Here is a 6000-nt window from a genome sequence, read left to right as displayed (position 1 = left end):
GGAGGTGAGAGAATTGTAGGGCGTGTGGTGTCTTTGTTGTGCAGACAAGATGAATTAGCATCTGCTGAAGCTTGGAAAAAGAAAAAAAAGAAGAAGAGCTAAATGTAACGTGACACACATACCCTGTTCAAAAATACTGCTTTCTGGAGCAGGGCATTTATAGCTGCAGGGGAATACATGCTTTGATTCCAGCCTGTCCTCCACTGTGTGGCTGCACACCTAAGTGGAGCCTGGAGGTACTGGGATGGGTGGGGAGCTCTGTTCCTAGGAAGAAAAAGCTGAGGGATGGGAGGGTGGAAATGGAAGACAAATGTATGCTATAGGAAAATCTGTGCTAAATGGATGATGTCAGCTGCAGCACTTTGACATTTTAATGTCATCTCTCAGGGAATTACATCATTAGCTCTCTTTCCTGGCCTGGCTCGGTGCTGGGAAACCTCCTAATGGATGTCAACAAGCCATCCCTCTGGAAGAATGGAGCGGCAGGGGTCGGGAGGGGAGATGGGGGTGTGGATGGTGAGGTGGCGGTGCCGGTGGGAGGGGGCTTTCACTAAGCTTTTCACTAGAGCTACATCCACACTAACATGTTTTCAGGACAGAGGCCTCTCACTGAGCGTCATCTGGACTAAAAGCCTTCCGTGCATTTCTCGCTACAAGATTAACTCAATCCGCGTTACCATCCTTATCAGACAAAGTGCAATCATCGGCGAGCTCCACTTTCCACCAACCCTTCCAGCTGACCCCGAATGACCCGGCGTGTAAGTGGAGTTGTTTGTTAATTATTTCATGCATTTATAATTATAGGAGCGCATTGAGCTGGCAGCTGGCAAGACTCCACAACGACTTTGCTCCTTTCAATTTGAAAAGCTGTCAGCTTTGCCTCTGCAGCCACCCAGAGATCAGATGATGTATCCGGTAATTGATTCATTAATCATCTACAAGTCCATTAAATTCAAATCAAGTCCAGGAATGTGGGCTTTCTGCGTGAAACAAAATAGTAAAGAGCTTATCTGGCTGATGGGCAGCCTCGTTTGTGGAATAATTTATGGGGAGAAACACCTCAAATGAGATAAGGATATTCCCCCCCAAAAACAAGCCTTTTATATGTTAATGAAACCAGGTTTGGAAACTAACAAGTTGCTAGGCAGCAATATCAAATCCTCACAGTAGCTGCCAAACAAACAAGAGGGGAAAACGAGGTTTTAGCTAAAATGGGTCAAATGGGGATATTCATGTGCTCTACGTGACATCATGCAAAAATAAATGAACCTTGTTTGCTGGAGAGGAACTAAATCTGAGAATCAGTCAAAAGGTGGAAAAGTAAGTGAACCGTCCAGTCATTTACGTGCCATGTGATGATTTGCAGGGTTGAAAGATGGGAAACAGCGGTGTGGCTCTGCGGCTCGGGTTCACCGAATAATTCTGAGGCTGACCGGGAAATAAGTCTTATTTCCAGATGGGTGAGAGAGCGAGCTTCGGTGGCACCGTGGGAATGAAATGTTACGTGTCTGTATTCTCCACAGCATCCTCTTGAGGACTTTCATTTGAGAGTCAAAGCCGTCATTATCTCACCGACTATGAGCCCGTAATCTCCCTCCCCAGTCCATTGAGAAAAGAAGATTCGATGTGACAAATCCGAGGCCCCAGATGACAAATAAGTCAGGAATTTGCTGTGATAAGTACCACTCACTTTACGGTGCGGCTCCGTTGACTGGAATTGGGCGGAAATCTGTTTTACTTTGCTTCCCTTTCCCTTGGGTTTAAATGTGAGTTGACTTCAAAGTGTGCCCTAAAAGTACCCACGACTGCGTCCTCTGTGACAGATTTCACGCTAAACTAAGTGGCATCCTTTTGGGCTAAAATCAAACTGCAGTTCCCCAAATGGCCACTGGAGCCTTCTTAAAAAAGTGAGTCAATGCCCATAAACTCCCATGTAAACAGCCAACCTGATAACATAACATGGTTTTTCATAATTCATATGTTAATTATTCCTTTCCTAGCTTGGTAGCATTAGCTGATAACGCCAACCTCTCATCTGAAGGTGGTTATTTCTGGTGCTGGAAAACAATATGACCGCCACTAAGATGCTAACACCGAGACCTCAAAACAAGGCTTTACAAACCAACGTGTCAGCTTGTGTCGACTCTTTTGCATAAACTCTGTGAGCAAAACATTAGGAATTACACCTTTAATGTATGAAGTGCTCCTTTGTTTGATGCATTCAACAAAATGAAACCAGTTGTTTCCCTCATGCAAAGTTAATAAGTTGCCGTACCGCCACGTCTAAGCATTGGCCCTTCCACACACACGATGCTTACATAAATGTCGAAAAAATGTAAATTAGTTCTGCATGCACAGCATGTCATAAATATAGTGCGCATGAATGAATAATATTAAATGAGTGGGGCAGATAAGCTACCCCCTTATGCGCTTGCCTCAGATTCAGATTTAGCTTTGCGTAGGGAATTGATAAGACACAGAGCTCAAAGCCAAAGTCTTCAAAGACCGCGGTTACACAAGATGCAAGGCGTCAAACCCACTTTGTAGTTCTCGGGTGAACGAGTGGGTTGTATCTGCCGAGCTGCACAGGGTGATACAGCAACAGAGCTGTGTGAGCCCAAGAAAAGATAATAAAATACAAAAGTTACACCAAGGTTACATCGTGTGTAAAGGAGAGCAGAAGTGACTTGTAGTTTTTTTCTTCTTCTTTTGTTATTGTACTCGGAGTTGCTCTATCATCTTTCAAGGTTGAGGTCCCTTTTATTGTTGCCACCGAACATGGCAGGTGTGAGAGAGATACAGGGGAGAGGGAACGCCGAGGGAGAGTGAGGGAAGAATGAGAAGGAGAGAAATAAAGAGGCGCTGGTAGTGGAACAGAGGGGTTTTTTGTAAAATACATTCAATTGTGTTCATGCAAAGACCAACACTGCTCTCATGTACGCCATTTAAGCTGCTATAGCCTCCGGCTTATGCCAAAGTCCAACTAGGGTAAACAGTGGTTTGAGACTGCGGCACGACCAAAAGTAATGCCACTGTGTGCAATGAACTTGCAATCTCTTTGTCTTTGAAATGATAGCTTTGAAGAGAGTTTGCGGCTGCGCAGTCGGCTGTCATCTTCAAAGTAACGCTGCCGCATCAAGATGGCGACAAAACGGCAATGAATGGCATCAGTCTGCAATCCATTTGTGACTGAATGGGGTCAAGTTGGCAATTACATGCAACGATTTAGTTATGGTTGCCTGCTAACACAAAAAAAGCTGAAATTTCTCCACAAATAGGAATGCGGGCAATTGAAGTGCGAAATAACACAGGCCCTCAGCAGCGTTTTTATATATAAATATAACCGGAAAACTGGAAAGACACACATCGCAATGCAGTCACCGTGCAACCTGTGATTTTTCGTAATCACAGGTAGCTTAGCTTAGCTTAGCACACGTTAGACCAAGGTGGAAAACACACAATACTAGAGACAGTCCAGCACACATCCCCCATAATAATGGTTATTCGTCATTTTTACACTTCTTTAAATAAGGTATGATGAGGCTAGCTAGCATGCAGGCTTTAAAAAATAAAAATGTATGTATGTAAACAATCACTCAGTGCCTGCATGAGTAGTTTAAAGCTAATGCCTGTGAAGTTGGTGTTATTTGGACGTAAACATGAATGATAAAAGGTTAGGGGGAAAAAAACAGCAACTGCCTTTAAGTCACTTTGCAGGTTTAGCTTATTTTTGGCTGTTGACGTGTTTGTGTATCTATTTTTGAAAAATGACACCACAGCTCAGTGCTCTGCAAAAATGTGTCAGACGTGGCTTGTGCCATTTAATGCAGTTTCTTGGAAGTGTAAAAGAAAACCTGCAAACTTGTCTGTTTTAACAGTTTAGAGATACTTGTGCATGCTTTGTACAGTTAGGCTGCATGATTCTGTGTTTTCTGTCTTTGTGGCGAGCTTGTAAGCATGAAATGCAAAATGTGTCCCTTGCCTCACCTTTCAAATCTTTTTTTAAATTTGAATTTTAGCATGCGTGCTTTGTAGAAGGTTGGCCGGTGTCATTTTGCAATCGTTGCTCTTAGTGAGAAAGTCCTACCAGCTGTAAGATTACGCCTACATTATTCTTAACTTTGCATCATTAGCGGCAGTCTGCAGCAGCAAACTGTTTGTCTTGCTAAAAGTGAGAAAGCAGAGCGGAAGTAGAGGATTGCCACATTCTTGCGGAGGCCCCATATTCCCCAGAGCACCACCACAGCAACATTGTTGTTGTAGCTCGTACAGTTCCTCCTCTGCTCCCCCCTCCACCTCCACCTCCCCTTCTTCCAACCCCCTTGCTTCCTGTGCAGCAGAATGGCCGCTCAACCCTTCCTTCCCTCCCCCTCCACCCGCTCTAAGCTCGGTCAAGCTCCATCTCCCTCTACCCCGCCGCTCCAAATACATTATTTACACTGTCCTCCCCTCCCTACAGCTCAGCTCCAAAAATCAGGGCAGAGGGAAATAACACCACTGTATAACCCCCTCCCCCCTCCTTCTCACACACACAAGCTGCACACACCCCACCACCACCACCTCCCCACCTGCTCACTCTTTTCTCACTCTGCGGGATGAAAATACAGTGCGGGCACAGCCACGACAATGGGAAACTCTGTGAGGCCCCGGCCCTCCCATTAATCCCCTCTGACGTGCCTCCCAAGGGCAAGGATTTGCTACAAGTCAATGCAGGAGACTTACAGTATGCAAAACAAGCCTGTCTGACTCTCATGATGTTCAAAGCCTCTGCATTGCACTGCTTGTGAGACAGGAAGGCAGATCACAGGGAGGAGGGGGAGGAGAGAAAAAACTGTGCACACAGTCTGCTTAGTTAACCCTTTCTTCACCCTCCAGTTCAGCTTGTGTGTGTGTATGTGCGTCTTTCCCCCCCTTGCAGCTTAACTGCATGCCTAGATTGTGCAGATAACACCAATGACAGGGTGAGAACTGATGCTGAGTGACACGTTCTTTTGATATTCTCCCCTTTTGTTCCACTTCATCACAAAATTTCAGCCCTCGCGTTATCAGACCAGAAATATGAAAACCGCTCAGTGTAAACAGGAATTCACAGGTCATGTGACGCACTCACTTCTCTCAGGCAACAGCCGCGCTATTGAATTTCAGCCTTATCAGAGATTTAGTGATCGGGAGATAGGTTGGAGGCTGGAGGCAGGGTGGGGGCTGACATTAGCAAAGAGAGAGAGAGGGAGAGAGGCAGTCAGTATGGTTGAGTGGTTGGTAGTGGGGGAGAGAAAAGGGGGGCACCCACACCCTTTGGCTCCCACTCACGGGGAATGTAAACAACAGAGCTCAATAGGCAGGCCTACACATGGAGGACAAAACCTGCCTGGCAGCAGCTAGCAGCAACAGCAGCAGCACAAGTTCAGTTACTAGCAGCAGAGTAATGGAAAAACAGATGACAGCAAGGCATTACCCCACAGAGAAAGAGAAATCTGCCAGGATTTGTAGCCTCCTTTAGATTCACGTGATTGGCTCCACTCTTGCCTCCCCATCCCACCCTCCTTTTTTTCCTTTCCAACCATCCTCAGACCCTTTGAGATGGAAAAATGGGTCATCTGTGTGGAAGTTAATACTCTGAGCACAGACAGTGCTGCTTTATTTTTAGGACGTGCCTTGGAAATTTTTTTCTCCGTCTTCTTTTCCCCTCGCTGGTGACTGACAAAGAGAAGAAAAAAAGGTGGCGGGTATTTAATATACCGTGTTGGTGCTGCGCGCACAAAGTGAGGGCACTGAGCACCACAGCCATGGCTTCAGCAGCAGCAGGACACAGACACCGATCAGCAAGCTACAGGCAGCAAATACCCCCCTCGCTGCTCAGAAGCCAACACTCAGAGGGTCTCAAATGCAGACCGGTTCAACCGAGAGTCTACGTGAAGCTGCCATAGCAACCACACACAACCGAGTTATTTCTGGCTGCCTTAAAATCCCAAACACAGCTGCTCCTACATAACCAGACAT

Source organism: Astatotilapia calliptera, chromosome 13, assembly GCF_900246225.1.
Source record: "Astatotilapia calliptera chromosome 13, fAstCal1.2, whole genome shotgun sequence".
NCBI classification, from domain to species: domain Eukaryota; kingdom Metazoa; phylum Chordata; class Actinopteri; order Cichliformes; family Cichlidae; genus Astatotilapia; species Astatotilapia calliptera.
This window is presented reverse-complemented; position numbering follows the sequence as displayed.